The following is a 19230-nucleotide window of genomic DNA, read 5'->3' as shown; positions in this document are numbered from 1 at the left end:
TGTGAATTTTTCCTGTAAATAATTATCCATTCACTTATTTAGTTTTAATGTAGCATTTTTGGTGTTTTCAAATCAGGATATACCCACATTTTCTCTCTCAGGCTTTTAGGCCGTATCTCCAAATACAGTCACATTCTGAGGTACTGGGGGTTAGTACTACATTTCTGGGAGACACAGTTCAGCCCATAACACAGAGTATGTAAGTAAAGAACCCAGACTAGAACCCAGCAACTGAAAGGCCTAATCCAAGGCTCTCTTCCACTGCACCATTTTGTCTGTGTTTATTCATAACTATGTGTCGTTTGTGGAATTATTTTAAGAGTAAGGTTTCAAGTAAATATAAGATTTCATTTACATGCCTATGTTTCATCTACAGCATTTCTGCTATAATACAATATATGTGTAACTGAAAAAAAACCTTGCCTTCTGCAAAATTGACATGAAAATAACAGAGTTTATGGGGAAATTAGTGTTAGGCAGACCACTAAAGATCTGTAAAACTTTGTAATAGAGCACTAATAAAAACATTAACAGTCCTTTTAAAATCCTCACCTATTAAATCTCTATTGTCTCTTCCTTCTTCTCAATCATTCTCCATCATTTGTGCCTCAAACTCCAGAGCTTGGGTGTCATCTTCCTTCAAGATGTATGCACCACATAACATTTCCTTCCAATAGAGATCACTTCATCAAAATTTCAAAATCTAATCCTGAGTCTTTGAGGTCCAAGATGGAGGAATTGGTAAATGTTATGACTATTGCATCCCAGGATCACACCAAAATTACAAATAAATTATAGAACAATCAACCTCAAGAATCATCTGAAGACTAGTTGAACAGGACCCCTATAACTAAAAATATAAAGAAGAGACCACATCGAGACTGGTAGGAGGGGTGGAGACGTGAAACGGGCTGATTCCGAACCCACAGGGAGGGACACCTCAATGGCGTCCCCCCAGAAGAGGGAGGGGTCCCAGCCTCACAATGGGCTCCCCAACCCAGGGGTCTTGTGCCAGGAAGAATAGTTTCCAAAATATCCGACAGGGAAAATCAGCACTTTACTTCCTTTAACCAAGGAAGTAAAAAACCTGTACATAGAAAACCATATGACATTGAAAGGAGAAATTAAAGAAGATCCAAACAAATGGAAACATATAACACACTCATGGACAGGAAAAAATACTAGTTAAACTGTCCATATTACCCAAAGCAATCTATAGATTCAATGCAACCCTTATCAAAATACCAACGGCGTTTTTCACAGAACTAAGACAAATAATCCTAAAATATATAAGGAATAATGAAAGACCCCGAATAGCCACAGCAATCTTGAAAAAAAAGAACAAAGCTGGAGGTATCATGCTACTTGATATCAAATTATACTACAAGGCCATAGGAATCAAAACAGCATGGTATTGGCATAAAAACAGACACATAGATCAATGAAAGAGAATAGAGAACCCACTATATGGTCATTTAATCTATGACAAAAGAAGCAAAAATTTACATTGGAGTAACGACAGTCTATTCAATAAATGGTGCTGGGAAAACTGGACAGATACATGCAAAAAAAGAAAGAAACTGGACCACATTTTCTTAAAAGAAAATATAGGAAGTAAATTCTTATGCCATATAAATGAATAAACTCAAAATGCATTAAAGATTTAAATGTAACACCCGAACCATAAAACTCTTAGAAGAAAATATAGGAAGTAAATTCTCAGATATTACCTTTATTAATATCTTTACTGATATATCTCCTCAGGCAAGGGAAACAAAAGAAAAAATAAACAAATGGGACTACACCAAACTAGAAAGTTTTTGCACACCAAAGGAAACCATCAACAAAATGAAAAGACATCCTACTGAGTGGGAGAAGATATTTGGCAATGATACATGTGATAAAGGGTTAATACCCCAAATTTATAAAAAATTCATACAATTCAACACCAAAAAAACAAGCAATCCAATTATGAAATGGGCAGAGAACCTGAGTAGACATTTCTCCAAAGAGGACATACAGATGGCTGGTAGACATATGAAAAGATGCTCAATGTCACTAATCATCAGAGAAATGCAAATAAAAACCACAGTGAGATACCACCTCACTCCTATCAGAAGGGCTATCATCAATAAATCAACAGACAATAAGTGTTGATGAAGATATGGAGAAAAGGGAACCCTTGTGCACTGTTGGTGAGATTGCAAATTGGTTCAGTCACTATGGAAAACAGTATGGATGTTCCTCAAAAAATTAAACAGAACTACTCTATGACCCAGCAATTCCAATTATAGGTATTTATCCAAAGAAATCCAAAACACTAATTAGAAAAAATATATGCAGCACTATGTTTACTGCAGCACTATTCACAATAGCCAAAATACAGAAACAGCCGAAATGCCCTTCAACAGACAGTTGGATAAAGAAATTGTGGTATACTTGTACAATGGATTATTACTCTGCCATAAAAAAGAATGAAATCTTACTATTTGCAATAACATGAATGGACCTAGAGGATATTATGACTAAGTGAAATAAGTCAGACTGAGAAAGACAAATGTCATATGATCTCACTTACATGTGGAATCTGAAGAACAGAATAAATCAACAAACAAAACAGAAATAGACACATAAATAAAAGGAACAAACTGATGGTTGCTAGACGGGAGGAGGGTTAAGGGATGGGTGACAAAGTTAAAGGATTCAGAAGTATAAATTGGTAATGACAAAATACTGATGGGGATGTGAAATACAGTATGAGAATACAGTCAATAATATTGTGAAGACTATGTAGGGTGTCAGATGGGTACTGGACTTATCAGGGGATCACTTTATAAATTATATAAATGCCTAACCACTGCACTGTACACCTGAAACTAAAATAATACTGAATGTCAACTCTAATTACATATATATGTGTGTATATATGTATATATATGTGTGTGCGTATGCATACACACACACACACACACACAGAGGGTGCCAAAAAAATGTATACACATTTTAAGAATGGAAAAAACTGTATTAATTGTAATACTAAATATATACCAATAACAAAAGATGACAAGTCACGTATGACTTCTGTAATCACAAGAGGTACTCAATGTGGTTATCAGCATCCAGACACGATTACAGCGAACTGCTGCTTGAGCAATGTTGACCAATGTGTCCACTAGTATACATTTTTTTGGCACCCCCAGTATATAGTCATGGGATATAAAGTACAGCATAGGGAATATAGTCGATGGTGTTACAATAGCTATGTATGGTGTCAAATAGGTAGTAGACTTGCTAGGGTTATCACTTTGTGAGGGGTGTAAATGTCTAATCATTATATTGTTTTTTACACCTGAAACTAATAAAAAAATCCTGTGACATCACAATAAAAGCTGTATAATTTTATAGGTGAAAACTTAATTAACATTGCTTACTTAGAGACACTTGGTGAGGTTAAGAGCTTAAAAATAAACAATAGGTCTGCTGCTGTTTACTCTAGAAGGCTGGAGCCATATTTGCTAAGAGAAGTACATGTCTATAAACAAAAGCAACAACCCACACAAGCATCCAGCCACATCTTCTCCTTATTTAGTTCACATGTATGTCATAATGCAGACAGATTAGGCTAAGGCACCCTGGGCCTCATGAACACAGCCCAACTGATGATCGCGCTAAGTGATAGGGAGAAGGTACACTGGGAATTAAAGCTGACCCTTGGCTTAGTAGATATCCTGTTCTTGGCCATTCATGTGTTCTTATTTCCCAATATGCTTCTTAGTTCACATTAGGCCTTCAAAAATATCCATTAAATAAATATACTAATAAATGAATGACTCTATGGCCCATTAGTTAGTGGCCTTAAGACTGGCAACAGACACCTTACTAAAGTCAGGAGGGTTTCTAGACCTAGGCCAAGCTGAACTTACAGAAGATGGGTTTCATAGATACTGAAAAGAGGTAACAAGTATCTATCAGAAGGAAGATAACTAGTGATGTGCTGGTAAATGTTTAAGAACCAATTTGCCAGCAAATAAAATCCTGATAGGCAACATGAGTCGATTTTCATAGTGTAAATACTCCAATTGTGGCAAAAGAGCTCTGACTGAATATGGAGTTGGGAAGAGATGCACAAGTTAGCAATCGCTAAAATAGTATGAGTGGCTTCAATGCACCAGTGAGCTTGTCGGGACATCAGCTGTATCCAATACTTATATATAGGTCATCACCCCCCTTTTTTTTTGCATGTGTGTGCATATGAATTTATTCAAATAAAAATGAGGTTAAATATTTTAATCTCCAACTGTACAAAAATGCGATCATTTCAATTTACATAATAGATGAAGACTTATTGACATGGGAAGATATTTTGTAATAAATTTTACTGATTGGAGGAAATGTCACAACAGTTAATATAGCATAACACTTTATTGAAAATCTAAATACATTATCAAATCTACACCCAGAACAGTTTGGAATGAAACTGCAAGGTATCAAAGAAAAAGATCAAATATCAAAAACAACCAGGGAAAATAAACATTTTATCTGCAAAGGATTATATGGACTTCTCATCCATAGCAAAAGAGACCAGAAAGATCATTGGATAATATCTTCAGAGTTGAAAGAAAAATAGCTGTCAACCTAGAATTCTATAACCAACTGACCTGTCATTCAAAAATGAAAGACAAATAAGAATTAGAGATCATACTATGCAGAAATCATCACTGAAAGAAATGCTAAAGGAATCTGAAAGCACTACAAAAAAGGAAGGAAGGAAGGAAGGAAAGAAGGAAGGAAGGAAGGAAGGAAGGAAGGAAGGAAGGAAGGAAGGAAGGAAGGAAAGAAGGGAGGCAGGGAGGGAGGGAGGGAGGAGGGAGGGAGGGAGGAAGGAGGGAAGGAGGGAAGGAAGGAGGAAGGAAGGAAGGAAGGAAGAAGCAGGAAGCAAAAAGTAAACTAACACCATATAAATCACTGTTAAAATTTTGAGTAACTACTAAAAATTTAGAAATAGATTCTAAAACTAGAATTTTAACCCAGTTAAGAAGAATTTAGAAAATGTAATCAATCCAAAAGCAGGCAAGAAATGAGGAAATAGAATGAAGCATACAAAGCAGAGTAAATAGAATACAAAGAAATAAATGAGTAATCACAATAAATGTGATTAAATTAAATGTATCAATTAAAACAGAGGTTTTCAAATTGGAAAAATAAAGTCCAGGTATATGCTACTTAAAAGAGGCACATCAAAAACAAATTGATGTTAGGAAGGAGGCTGAAGGTGCTACAGCTTTCCCGTACCAGACACTGACATTCTAAGTCAGCACTTTTAAAAACTTCATCAGGGTTATCTTTAACGCAGTGTATATGGTACTTTCATATATGTATGTGCGCACGTATATATGCAGGTATATCTATACACTGTATAGTAGAGCTAGGATTTCCAGACAAGTCTCCTTAGCATCAGAGCTTTTTGCCTTCTAGTAAGGATCTGTAAGCCATGTTCTTAAATGTTCTGGTCAGAATCTTTCCATCAAGTAACTGACAAGCTAAACACATTTTTATGATCTAGAAGAAAACATATACACAGCCTGTAGCCATAGAACATTACTACTAAAAGCACTTGAGTGATCCTCTAGAAGAGGTTTTTTTAAAGATCACATACCCTCTGGGGAATCTGAATATAAAGTTATGGACCCAGGGGGGAAAAAATAATGTCCGTAAACAGAATTAAGCATACTATTTATGGGGATTTACAGATACTCTTCCCCCAAAAGCCAGTCCTTGAAGCACACTAACAGCCATAGATGGATCCCCAGTTTACAAACCTACAGAGACGATAAATAAAAAGAGCTGCTGGAAAAAAATTGTTAAGTATGTCCTAGTATGCCTGACCAGGTTGTGGCACAAGCAGGGCACAGAGAGAGGGACCTGCTTCCCTCAGCCCCTCATGTAGTGTTCTGTCCACCAATGCTCATTACACATTTCCCCACACTGTCAGTGCTGTTCCCTGAAAAAGCACTTTAAAAATAAATGGAGGAGTATGACAAAATGCCGGGTAAGAGCTCCTTCTATTCCTTCTATCTTCAGAGGTATTTTAAATGAAATTCTTAAGCTAAGTGATCAGTTGACTATTAGCTCAAAGAATGCAGAAGGGTCATCTGGCCCAAATTATGATGAAAGAATCATCATAATGTATGTTATATTAAGAGGCCTTAAAGATATAGCATGCCTTAAAAAATCAGGCATGGACCTAAAGAGAAAACTTGGAGCAATTAGGGTAAGGCACGTTGGTCTTTTAAATTATAATCCTTTCTAATAAGGTGCTCCCCATGCATTAGGAAATTACCTGTCTCTTAAAAGCACCTTTAACGACCAGAAAAAATTATTCTATGAGTATATATTATTATTAATAATTACGTGTAGATTTTTTTAACTGAGTGAAGATGGAAATGATTTACTAATTCATACGAAGCTGGTCTGACGAGTCTTTCTCTAAGATTTTTTTTAGGGACTTGGGTAGAGAGCCATGGCTAGAGAGATGAAAACAAGAAAATCTTTGATTTCAGAAACTGCATTATGTTTCTTATATGTTTAAAAATTAAATTTTCTATATTTCACTCTCATTATCATTGAGAAATATAGTTGTTTGATAAAATGACCCAAACTTCTTATGAGAGCTGAGGTAAGCAGGGAAATAATTTAATGTTTTAGCTACTAAAGTATCCCCCCATTTTATGGAGTAGGTTAAAATGGGGGAATAAATTAACATTTGCATTCCTCCATAAATATGAAGGACACTGTTTTGAGCCACTGCCTATTGACTTATCAACACTGACATCTAGACCTGAAAGCTTATCTCATTGTCAAAAAGAGATACTACATTTAGGAATTCTATGATTGACTGAATCCAGAGGAAAATTCTAATTCTAATATTGCTACTCCCAACTGAGTTTCTGAACTTTCCATATGAGATGGGGGAATCTAATACACGCAAGGGTGATTCAAATAGTTTGCTAGACAGGACCTGTGAAAGAACAGAAAGAAAAAATTAACTTGCCCCCACCAGATTATAGATGCTAGGAGGGCAGGCCCCTTGACTTGTTCACAGTTATGTTCCTTGTGCTTAGCACAAAGTCTGAGAAAATATTTATTGAACCAATAAATTAAAGCATACATTTTCCTGGTTTACTTGTATTTTTTTTTTTATTTGAAGCATCTAGACTCCAGCATGTGAAAAATTTATTTAAAGCTCTTTTAAAAAAATAAAATAAAAAATAAAAGGCAGTCCCTAAGTAAGCACAAGAGGAAAAGGGAGGGAAGGAGGAATGCCATGTCAGAATGTGGTCCAAAAGTTCAATTCAATACGTAGTGAAGGTCTACCTTATAAAGTGATCTGCCTGATAATATTTGGTTTCAAAATGTGCACGTGAGAGTTCTTAGGATCACCTGGGCCAGTATCTATCTAGTCAAGTCCTGACAAGACCAGGAGGGGAATGAGAAAAGAGCCGGGAACCCAAAGCAAACCTGACTCATGGGAAAGTCATGCCCATCAACCTCTATTTCCCTCCTTGCTCAACGTCACCCTTCCACCGTTCAGACTTTTTGCCACCTCCTGCTACTCGCCCATGTCATTTACTATGATACCAAAAGTGTCCCACCTTGCTTGGTTTTTGCATTTCTCCTTCCACCCCACCTAGAAGCTTTTGAACTCTACATGTAGGCTTAGCTTTCTCCTCCTGTTCCAGGGACCTTAGATATGAGAAATTCTAGGAGCTCTCTTCTACAAGCCAACAGCAAGTTTTGATGGATTTTAAGGCCACACAGTAGTTTTCTCATCTTTGTCTCTTTGGCAAAGTCATCAACTACATGTAAACATACACACATGGGTGTGTGCGTGAGCATGCATGCTAACACACACATACATATACAGAAACACACACACACACACACAGCTTGAATAACCACATTATGGAAGCCCCCAAACCATTTCTCTAGTATCACGTGTCTTAAAAAACCTTAAATAAACATTTATTTCATGGTACAGCATTGTGGTCATTATTATTCATATTGGCAACAACTGACATTGCAAGATATTAACGATATAGCAAAGATTAATGGTTTTTTAATAGTTCAGTGGTAAATGGGTTTGAACCAGGTGAAAGTTGGTAGGTAGTTCCTGCCTGAAGGAGTCTTACCTGGCTCACTCCATCTGGGCTCTGGCCTGGTGACCAAATGTCTATTGGTTCCTGAGAACTGACGTTTCTTTTCTCAATAACACTTGAATGGGGTCTTAACTGATGTCTAAAATAGAGCTCATTGAAAAAAATAAAAATAACCATGGTAAACTTAAGTTCTCTTATCTATCTATTTATTCATCTATGATTTATTATACATAAAGGTTTAGAACTGCCTGGCACATACTAAGTGTTATAAGGGTTCTTTATTATAACACAAAAAGAGTATCATGGGCAGGACTTACAGTGCTCTTTGGATAATGTAGCTTTTGCCAAGGTCCAGGTTTTCTCCTCCTGTTGTCTGTCTGTATCATCCAGTATTGTCTCCCTTTTTCTTTCCTTGTTAATCTTGTCTTCTGTATCTGCACTAATCTTGCCTTCTGTATCCACACTGAAATGTTAACTGTAAAATCAAAAAGCACATAGCACTCTTGGCAAATATTCAAAATTCAATTAATAGAATATTAAGATTTTTTAAATCTTAATTATAAGAATTTTTTTACTGGTTTTCTTTTCCCTTCTATCAAAGTTATATATATTTCTGTACCCAAAGTAACTTGACAAAGAAGCCAAAAACATAAAATGGAGAAAATAAACCCTCTTCAATAAATGATGCTGGGAATATTGGAAAACAGCATGCAAAGGAATGAAACTAGACTGCTACCTGTCATCAAACACCAGAATTAACTCAAAAAGGATCAAAGACCTAAAGATAAGACCTGACATAATAAATTGCATAGAAGAAAGCACAGGTACTAAACTATAGACCTTGGTCTTAGAGAGGATTTTATGAATTTGACCTCAAAAGCAAGGGAAGTAAGAGCAAAAGTAAACGAATGGGACTATATCAAACTAAAAAGCTTCTGCACAGCCAAAGAAACCATCAACAAAACAAAGGGGCAATCAACAGAATGGGAGAAGATATTTGCAAACAACACCTCCTATAAGGGGCTAATATGCAAAATATATAAAGAACTCATACAACTCAACAACAACAACAACAACAACAAAAATCCAATTTAAAAAATGGGCAGAGAACTTCGACAGACACTTTTTCCAAGAAGACATACAAACAGCCAACAGATATATGAAAAAATGCTCAACTTCACTAGCTATTAGAGAAATGCAAATCAAAACCACAATGAGATACCACCTCACACCTGTTAGACTGGCTATTATCTACAAGACAAGCAATAACAAGTGTTGGAGGGGCTGTAGAGAAAAAGGAACCCTCATACACTCCCGGTGAGAATGTAAATTGGTACAGCCACTATGGGAAACAGTACGGAGGTTCCTCAAAAAATTAAGAATAGAGTTATATATGACCCAGCAATCCCTCTTCTTGGTATCTACCCCAAAAATTTGAAAACATTTATTTGTAAAGATATATGTGCTTCTATGTTCATTGCAGCATTATTCACAATAGCTAAAACATGGAAACAACCAAAGTGTCCTTCCATAGATGGTTGGATAAAGAAGATGTGGTACATACTACATACAATGGAGTATTACTTGGCCATAAGAAAAGATGAAATACAGCCATTTATGACAAAATGGATGGATCTTGAGATTATCGTGCTAAGCAAAATAAGTCAACAGAAAAAGTCGAAAACCATATGATTTCACTCATGTGGGATATAAAACTGAAAGCAATAAACAAACAAGACAAACAAATAAACAAAAACTCATAGACACAGACAATAGTTTAGTGGTTACCACAGGGAAAGGGGGTAGGGGAGAAGGTAGAAAAGAGTAAAATGGATCAAAATATATGGTGACAGAAGGAGATTTGACTTTGCACACATTTCCTTCAAGCTTCTGCAAAAGTAACTAGCCTGAGTCAAACTTATCATTCTTGTCAATGTTGAGACTCTGACCAGGAACAGACTAAAATCCAGATGCAAAAGAATATAATTCTGCCATTTTGTATTTCAGCTTGTTTATCCATTTTACAATTGATAAAAGCACTTGACAGATCTCTAATGCCAAAAACTGTTCTTAGCATTCATGGCTACACTTGTATTTGAACAATATTCAAATGGGAACATGGCTATTGTTTGTTACTAGGTTGGTGCAAACGTAATTGCGGTTTTTGCAATTATTTTTAACCTTTTAAACCTCAATGACTTTTACACCAACCTAACAGAATTTGGTTTGCTACCAAACTTTAACTGGTTGTGAGTTCTTTGAGAAAACTGAAATTTCATGCCAGGCCCTCTTACATCATCATCTTCCACCACCACAGAACTGCACGTTGATGAATACTTGAGAACAAGGGAGGTATGCTGAGTCTGTGAAGAGAAGAGTCAAGTTGGAGTAAAATCATTTGTTATCTTCACTTTCATATACTGTGTTTCCCCGAAAATAAGACCTAGCCAGACCATCAGCTCTAATGCATCTTTTGGAGCAAAAATTAATATAAGACCCGATATTATGTTATGTTATATTATATTATATTACATTATATTATATTATGTTATATTATAAAGATCCAGTCTTATATTATATTAAAATAAGACCAGGTCTTATATTCATTTTTGCTCCAAAAGATCCATTAGAGCTGATGGTCTGGCTAGGTCTTATTTTCGGGGAAACACGGTATAAATAAATGACATGTCATGGTATTGTTTAAGAACATAGAAAGGAAGCTCAAAGCATTAAGATCAATTCCAAAAATGTCCCAATCACATTGCTACTTCACAAAATAGGTTTCAGAGTCCAAGTTACCTCAGTAACTGCCTCCATTCATTTCACAGCCTACATTACATCAACCATCAATTAAGGGAGGAATGAAATATTTCTGTACCATAATTGATTTTCCTTATTCTTTAACATGTTAAAATCATGGCACTTTTTATTTAAGGGAGAAAAAAGCCAACTTTTAATGAGCATAAGTGTTTGAAATTGCTCTAAAGAAATTCATGAAGACGGAAACAAAAATTGTTAAGTACCCAGAATCAAAACCAAATTCATTTTATGAGGCAAAATGCACAGAATCAAATATTTTTCCATAGCAATAAAATATAATTTTCCTTAGGGAGTTTGGAAACTTCCCTCCAAAGTTCTGATTGATAAGCTTTCCAAGAGAAAGACTGCTTTTTGAGGTAGTAAATCGCCTACTGACATATTCTCCACAAAGCTTCAGTGTTTAATACCAAGCTGCTGGGATATGAGTACAAAGACATCAATTATCCCAAAATAGATCGGGGCAGAGTCCAGTTCACTTATTAGTTCTTTAAGCTATGTCCACAGGGGACAGAAAGAAGTAGAGATTTGGCAATCATCTGGTTAATTAGATCACTGCGGACAACTGCACTGTATAATTTAGGTCGGAAATGTACCCTGACCTGGTGTTCCTAATTTGGAACATTCATCATATTAATCAAATAATCACCGATTCTCAATTTCACTATACCCTGTAAACAGAGTCCCAATATTAATAATCAAGTTTTCACTTACAATTGTAAACAAAATGCAACATTACATTATCTGGGCATCTGCACCGTTTACATGGTGTCCCATTTTCTACACAGCCCTTCCGAGCCACCTTCATTCTCTCCAAGCTATCAGCCTTATCCTACCCCTGCCTGCCAAGATGATCTTGCCTCTTGGCATATGAGGAAAATGGAAGCCATGAGCTAGGAACTCCCTCAGCTCCCCGTCTCTCAACACATACACAAACACTCTTGGTAGCTGCACCCTCCTTAACTCCTCTCCCAACAAGAAACTTTTCTGTTTTCTTTTACAAAATTACCTTCTAGTACCTTTTCCAGATTTTATCACTACTACTTCTCAAGGACCCTGTTCCATCTTCTTTATTTTTTTTAATTTTTCAATTACAGTTGACATTCAATATTATTTTATATTCATTTCAGGTGAACAGCATAGTGATTAGACATTTATCTCATTTACAAAGTATTCCCCTGATAAGTCTAGTACCCACCTGGCATTATATATACTCATTATTATATTATTGACGATATTCTCTCTACTGTGTTTTACATCCCTGTGACTACTTTGTAACTACCAATTTGTACTTCTTATTCCCATCACCATTTGCACCAAGCTCCCCAACACCCTTCTTACTGGCAACCATCAATTTGTTCTCTGTATCTATGAGTCTGTTTCTATTTTGTTTGTTCATTTATTTTGTTCTTCAGATTCTACACATAAGAGAAATCATATGGCATTTGTCTTTCTCTGACTTTTTTCACTTAGCATAATACTCTGTAGGTCCATCCATGTTGTCACAAATGGTAAGATTTCATACATTTTTATGGCCGAGTAATATTCCATTGTGTATATGTACCACACCTTCCTTATCCAATTGTCTATTGATGGGCACTTAGGCTGCTTCCATATCTTGGCTATTGTAAATAGTGCTGCAATGAACATAGAGGTGTGTATATCTTTTCAAATTAGTGTTTTCGGTTTCTTTAGATAAATACCCATAAATGGAATTGCTGGGTCATATGGTAGTTCTATTTTTAATTTTTTGATGAACATCCATACTGTTTTCCATAGTGACTGCACCAATTTGCAATCCCATAAACAGTGCACAAGTGTTCACTTTTCTCCACATCCTCGCCAACATTTGTTTTTTGTTGATTTATTGATGACAGTTATTCTAACAAGTGTGAGGTTATATCTCTTCATGGTTTTTATTTGCATTTCTCTGTGATTAGTGACATGAGCATCTTTTCATATGTCTATTGGCCATCTTTTCATATGCCCTGTTGGGAGGAATATATATTCAGGTCCTCTGCCCATTTTTCTATTGGATTATTTGTTCTTTCGGTGTTGAGTTGTATGCATTCTTTATAAATTTTAGGTATTAACCCCTTATCAAAAGTATCATTGGCAAATATCTTCTCCCATTCAGTAGGTTTTCTTTTCATTCTGTTGACGTCTTCCTTTACTATGCAAAAACTTTTTAGTTTGATGTAGTCCCATTTGATTATTTTTTCTTTTATTTCCCTTGTCCAAGGAGATGTATCATAAAAAAACATTACTAAGAGCAATGTCAGGGAGTTTACTGCCTCTGTTTTCATCTAGGAGTTTTAATCCTAAATTTTATATAGAACCACATAAGATCCCATAGCCACAGCAGTCTTGAGAAAAAAGAACAAAGTTGAAGGTATCCAGCTACCTGATATCAAACTATACTACAATGCTATAGTAATCAAAACAGCATGGTACAGGCATAAAAACACACTCGTGATCACTGGAACAGAAGAGAGAGCCCAGAAATAAATCCATGCCAAATATGGTCAATTAATTTATAACAAAGGAGCCAGGCATATACAATGGGATAAGGACAGTCTATTCAATAAATGGTGTTAGGAATACTGGACAGAAACATGCAAAAAAAATGAAACTAGACCACTGTCTTTCACCATATACTAGAATAAAGTCTAAATGGATTAAAGATTTAAATGTAAGAGCCCAAGCCATCTTCTTTATCTTTAATCTTTCCTTTTGTACTATTTCAGTCAACTCAGCATATAAACAAATAAACCCTCCCTTAGGTGAAAAAGGCACCTTTGTTTATGACTGTTAAGAATTTAAATTCATAGGAACTTTCTGGAAAGCAATCTGACAATAGTTATCGAAAGGCCTTAGAAAAGTTCAGATCTTTTGACCCAATAAATTCCTCTTCTAGGAATGAGTTGTAAGAGAACAGTACAAAATATGGACAAAGCTTACTTTCAAAGCTATTTGCAGTAGTGTTATTATGGGGGGGACAGGGGAATGAAAAGAAAAACTAAATATTTAAGATCAACCATTAAGAGTAACATTTTTGAAGAGTTTTTAATGTTGGGGAAAATGTCAAGGGAGTCAGTTACACAAATGAAATTGAAAGCTTGTCTGTAAATTCTAGTTGATAATATCTACATACCATAGAATGAAGTAAGTCCCTCTGTAAATGACACTTTAAATATCATGAGGTGATACGTGTCTGTCTGCATCCCTGCTATATCCCTCAGCAACTAACGCAGTGCACGTGGTAGACAACTAATAAATATTTGTTAAATGAATGAACAAGAAGTTTTATCTCTGTCTAATTAAATAACTCCATATGGAGAAACACCCAGGGAGCAGTGAGGGAGGAAAGGCTCTAACCAATTAGATCAGCCAAATCCACCCTGGTAATTAATGCAGGGATAGATGCCAGAGCCAATCCTCTGTATGTGCAAAAGCAGAGCTTATAATCACTCATTTGGTCTCTTCTCAACTAGGCTAAAATGCATGAAACTGATTAGAATAGTAAAATTTGGCAGCATGTTTGAATTAGAGTGGTAGAATTATGAATGTCCTCTCTGGCTTTTTATACTTTTTAAAATACTTTTTAATTACTGTCTCAATTTTCTACACTGAACATGTACTCTACCTGTAATTCAAAAGTTTAGAAATAAAACACTGCAATGGGTCTATATACCCTTAACATACCCCCATAGCTATGTGCCTCTTCTCTTACAAGCAAGCCTCTGAAAAGTATCCTCTACATCCCGGGCCTCCCCTGCCTCACCCTCAGAGTCACCTCTTCACCCACCACTGCACTAAAATTGGTATTGCCATGTTCACCAAAGACCTCAGAATTGTTAAATCCAATGGTCACTTCTCTGTCCTCATCATTTTTTTTTGTAATTAAAGTTTATTGGGGTGACAATTGTTAGTAAAGTTACATAGGTTTCAGGTGTACATTTCTGTATTACATCATCTCTATATCACATTGTGTGTTCACCAGCCAGAGTCAGTTCTCCTTCCATCACCATATATTTCATCCCCTTTACCATCATCTACCAATCCCCTCCCCCCTTACCCTCTGGTAACCACTAAACTATTGTCTGCGTCTATGAGGTTTTGTTTCTTCATTTGTTTTGTCTTGTTCTTTTGTTGTTTTCAGTTTTATATCCCACATATCAGTGAAATCATATGGTTCTTGACTTTTTCTGTCTGACTTATTTCGCTTAGCATTATAATCTCAAGATCCATCCATGTTGTCACAAATGGTCCTATATCATCTTTTCTTACTGCCGAATAGTATTCCATTGTGTATATATACCACAACTTCTTTATCCATTCATCTATCAAAGGACATTTCGGTTTCTGCTTCTTCATTCGTTTGTCTTGTTCTTTTCTCTGTCCTCATCTTGCTGGACATTTTGGCAGCAATTGACACTGTTGACACTTATACCATCTGTTTGAAGCCCTTTCATCCTTTGGATTCCAGAACAATACTCTCATCTTTTACCTTTCTCTTGCCTCTCTTCTCCTTTCTCTCACACACTAAGCGACAGTCATCCTGGATTCTCTCTTTATCCCTCTTCGTACTATACCTGTATATGACCTTTAGGTGATCTTGCCACACCCTTACTTTAGCCATCCTGTGTGATGATGACTCCTGAACTTACTTCTCTAGACTATTCTAATTGATATATATATATATATATATATATATATATATATATATATATATATGCATATGACCCACCAAATCATATATGTAACCACCAACTGCATGCCCCACAAAAACCTTAAATTGCCAGGTCTAAAACAGAAAGCTTATAGTAAGTGAGGTGTTATTTATTGGTTTAGCCACTTTACCTCATCTGATCTCTTTTATTCTGTCATTTAGCAAATAGTAAAGCCTACTGTGTGCCAGACACTGTACAAGGTTCTAGAAAAATTTGTTAATAAGCATGATCAATATAGTTCTGCCCTGAGGATGCCTACGGTCTAGTGAGGAAAATAGACATGAAGCCAAAATTAGCTACTCACAGATGCGGTAAGTGCCAGAAGAAAAGATAGAAGGTAATTCTTTAAGCTACTTGAGGCCAAGAACATAATGATTTTTCAATTGAATTGAACTTTAAAAATTCAAACATTTTATTGAGAAATTAAAGTGTAATCAGGTTACTATATATCTAAATAAATTTGTCTTTCTGAAAATAACTCAGGGCCAACAAAAATTAATAAAATATGTCCCATAGAGGAAAGAAAAACAAAGTGTTTACTAGAAGAAAAATGTGACTATCGTTCACTTTTTGCCAACAGTGTCAATCTTTCTAATCAATCATTTTCCTACTCTACAATATAAAATCAGCTAAAAGGTTTTTTGAAGCCTGAACATATTTTGGTCACGCAGTAATACCAAGGTGCTCTATCGTTGGGGAGTCACTTAGGTTCTCTTAGCTCTTTCATTGGTTGAGTTAAATGTTAGAGGTATATTTTCCCCAATGACCTCTGACCCTTTAAGTTAATCTGAACACACACACTTGTCCACTTACCTGCCTGTGGACCTCTACAGAGGTTGTTAATGCTTGGTTTTCCTGATTCTCAGTCCCCACTCTCCCTTCTGGCCTTTGGCTCTTTCTTGCTTCTGAACCACCCTGGGCATGTCCCCAGCACCATCACAGGCTCCTCAAAACCCAACCACCAGATTCAAATGTCGCTGAAATATTTTAAAGCAAAGTGCAAAACTTCTGAAGGTTTGCTAGTCCGTGAACAATCAGGGGCTCCTTTCTAGGCTCATAGGTCAGGATGTTAGAACATAAGACTGATGAAGCCAAGATCACAGTTTTTTCCTAAACAAATCAGTCAGCTTTGACCTTGCTGAAGAGACCAAACATTTTTTTTAAGTTTTTCTTTATCTTCTCTTTGACTCCATTGGGAGATAGAAAACGTCCATCCAGGAGCCAGGTGACTGGAGGAAATGGTAGAAGGAATATTTTTTTTGCTTTGGGATCTTTCAATTGCCAAATCATGTGAATCCATTATCTCGTCTTTTAAAAAATTCCATCTTAGCAATTAAAAAATAGATTCATAGAAACAAAGACCAAAGAAATGGTTACCAGATGGAGGGAGTGTAGGGATGGGTGAAAAAAGTGAAGGGCAATATAGTCAATAATATTATAATAAGTTTACATGGTGACAGATGTTTACTAGAATTAGTGGGGTGATCACAATGTAAGGTATAAAAATGTCAAATCACTATATTGTACACCTGAAACTACACACTTAATATAATATTGTATACCAACTATATACTTAAATTTTAAAAAAGAATAAATACTATCTTGCATTTTAAGCAATTGAAAAATAAATAAATAAATAAATAAATAAATAAATAAATAAATAGCCTTTCCTTACTAACTAGTCTAAAACATAACTTAAAAAAAAACAAACTCAAAGTGAACTTGCTCACTCCAGTGCCAGTGCTAGAACTTGAAACCTAGATGGTCAGGAGTTCTGAGTCCTCAGTCACTATTTGCCCTGCCTCCCACCCTCTCACTATATCCCCCTCCCTTGTTTCCTGACTCCCCATGTTCCCTGTCTCCTTTTATCCATGTGTCTGCTGCTCTCCATAACAATAAGTTTCTAGTGCCCCGCACAGTTGTTTTGCACTTAAATTGTACATGTTTCCTTAATAAATGCTTGTTAATGTTTTTAAACTGTTTTACAGGTCCTGACAAAAATAGAGCTTTAATCCTGGTCAACTATCTTGCAAATATATCCCTTTAGTCACAAAGCTCACAGTATAAGAATATAAAGACAGGGCAGCACAAATCATGAGGTCATTAATCTCAGAACGTGCAAGATACTAATTGTTCATTCACTTAACATTTGCTAGCATCTCCCATGGGCACAACCATGAAGCTGTGAAATCTGTTTCATCTCCCTAGATTATATTTAAACTCCCCTTTAACAACATTGATTCATTAATTTAACAAGTAAAGGTCCTTTTCTGTGGCAAACACTGAGCTGAGACTAGGGTTATAAAGTGAAACATGACATGGTCTGTTTGGGGTCAGGTTGGAACTAGTGGGGTGGTTATACTCCTTGGCATTAGCCTGAAGGGATGTGCATGGAGAGTGTGTTTTTCTCTAAAGAAAAGAGTGGTAGTGCCACTGGAGAGGAAAAATGGGGAGAAAACAGACAGGGATCATGAAAAGTCAGCATATCAGTCCATACCCCCCTCACACAGCCTAAAGCACTGGTTTGGATCCACCACGATGAGGGAGATTATGGAGCAAGAATCTGAAGAACATTTTCTCATGAGAATCATTCATTGGGACCCTCAAGGCACAAGCATGGCAGCTGTAGAACCCAGAGGACAAGTGCTTCTAGAGCTGAAGAGCCACAGACTCTGCACTTCTTTGGGACCCTAAAAGTTCAGCAAAGGAACCCTGTGCCAGTGAAGCAGTTTTGTCACAGAGACCTGCAGCTGGGCCAAAGGCAAGCTGACACGACGGTTTACCAGACTGGGAAAACATGCATGAATTTGTTCCCACTCTGGAACATGGAAGAGATGTTGAGGGGAGTGGGGGTCCTACAATCATGTAAGAGGACGTTAAGAGTCATCATAATTTGGCCCATAATTTTAATAGGACTTCATTTTTACTAAAAGGCTGATAGAGTTTGGGTCCATTTGGGTTATATTTAAATTGTGCTAAAAGTTATCTTCATGTTTCACCCTTTGACCCTATTGTGTCCCCAGCATTAACTGGATTTTTTTTAATCCAAAATATGACCTACTCAACTCTAATCTCCTTGAGGATATGGACTCTGTCTCGTTTATCTCTGGGTCCATAATTCCCACTATAATTCTTGTGTCCAACAAATGTTGAACTGTCTTAAATAACATCAGGTAGCATTAACTCCATAGGAAAAACACAGCATATCCACATTTAAGAGTTAACAAACAGCCATTCTTCATATTCAAAAGAATAGCCTGTTTCTTACTTTGGTTGCATCTCTACCAATTGACTTTTGTTAGTGAAATTAAGACAATAAGGCCAGGTGAAAGGATTTTTTAAATTGATGGCAATATTACTTACACACACAAAAAATGTGATACAATAGTAAAAAACGGAATGAGAAAATCTCTGCTTTAGGAATAAAAGCAATAAAGGACCTCTGTGCTAAGAGTAAAGGTACCCCCACTATAATACACTGATCACTGTCATCATTCTGCCTTTACCATCATCTTCTTCCAGGA

The 19230-nt window shown here is 36.2% G+C and overlaps 1 long non-coding RNA gene across 2 annotated transcripts in view; it reads right to left on the bottom strand.

The window, feature by feature from the left end:
• LOC109450249 (uncharacterized) overlaps window positions 1-19230 on the bottom strand; it is a 104817-nt gene that overhangs the window by 25392 nt on the left and 60195 nt on the right. Inside the window, exons 2-4 of one of the 2 annotated variants that reach the window (XR_002137815.2) lie at window positions 10451-10519; window positions 8474-8631; window positions 8196-8295 (exon numbers count right to left, since the gene is read on the bottom strand). This is a non-coding gene — a long non-coding RNA (uncharacterized LOC109450249). Of the gene's footprint in view, window positions 1-8195; window positions 8296-8473; window positions 8632-10450; window positions 10520-19230 lie in introns of those variants that run through there. The other variant, XR_012494935.1, reaches the window with a different exon arrangement.

This window comes from Rhinolophus sinicus, linkage group LG01, assembly GCF_036562045.2.
Source record: "Rhinolophus sinicus isolate RSC01 linkage group LG01, ASM3656204v1, whole genome shotgun sequence".
In the NCBI taxonomy this organism is placed as follows: domain Eukaryota; kingdom Metazoa; phylum Chordata; class Mammalia; order Chiroptera; family Rhinolophidae; genus Rhinolophus; species Rhinolophus sinicus.
Note: the sequence above shows the minus strand (reverse complement) of the source record. Positions and strands in the feature narration are given on the sequence as shown.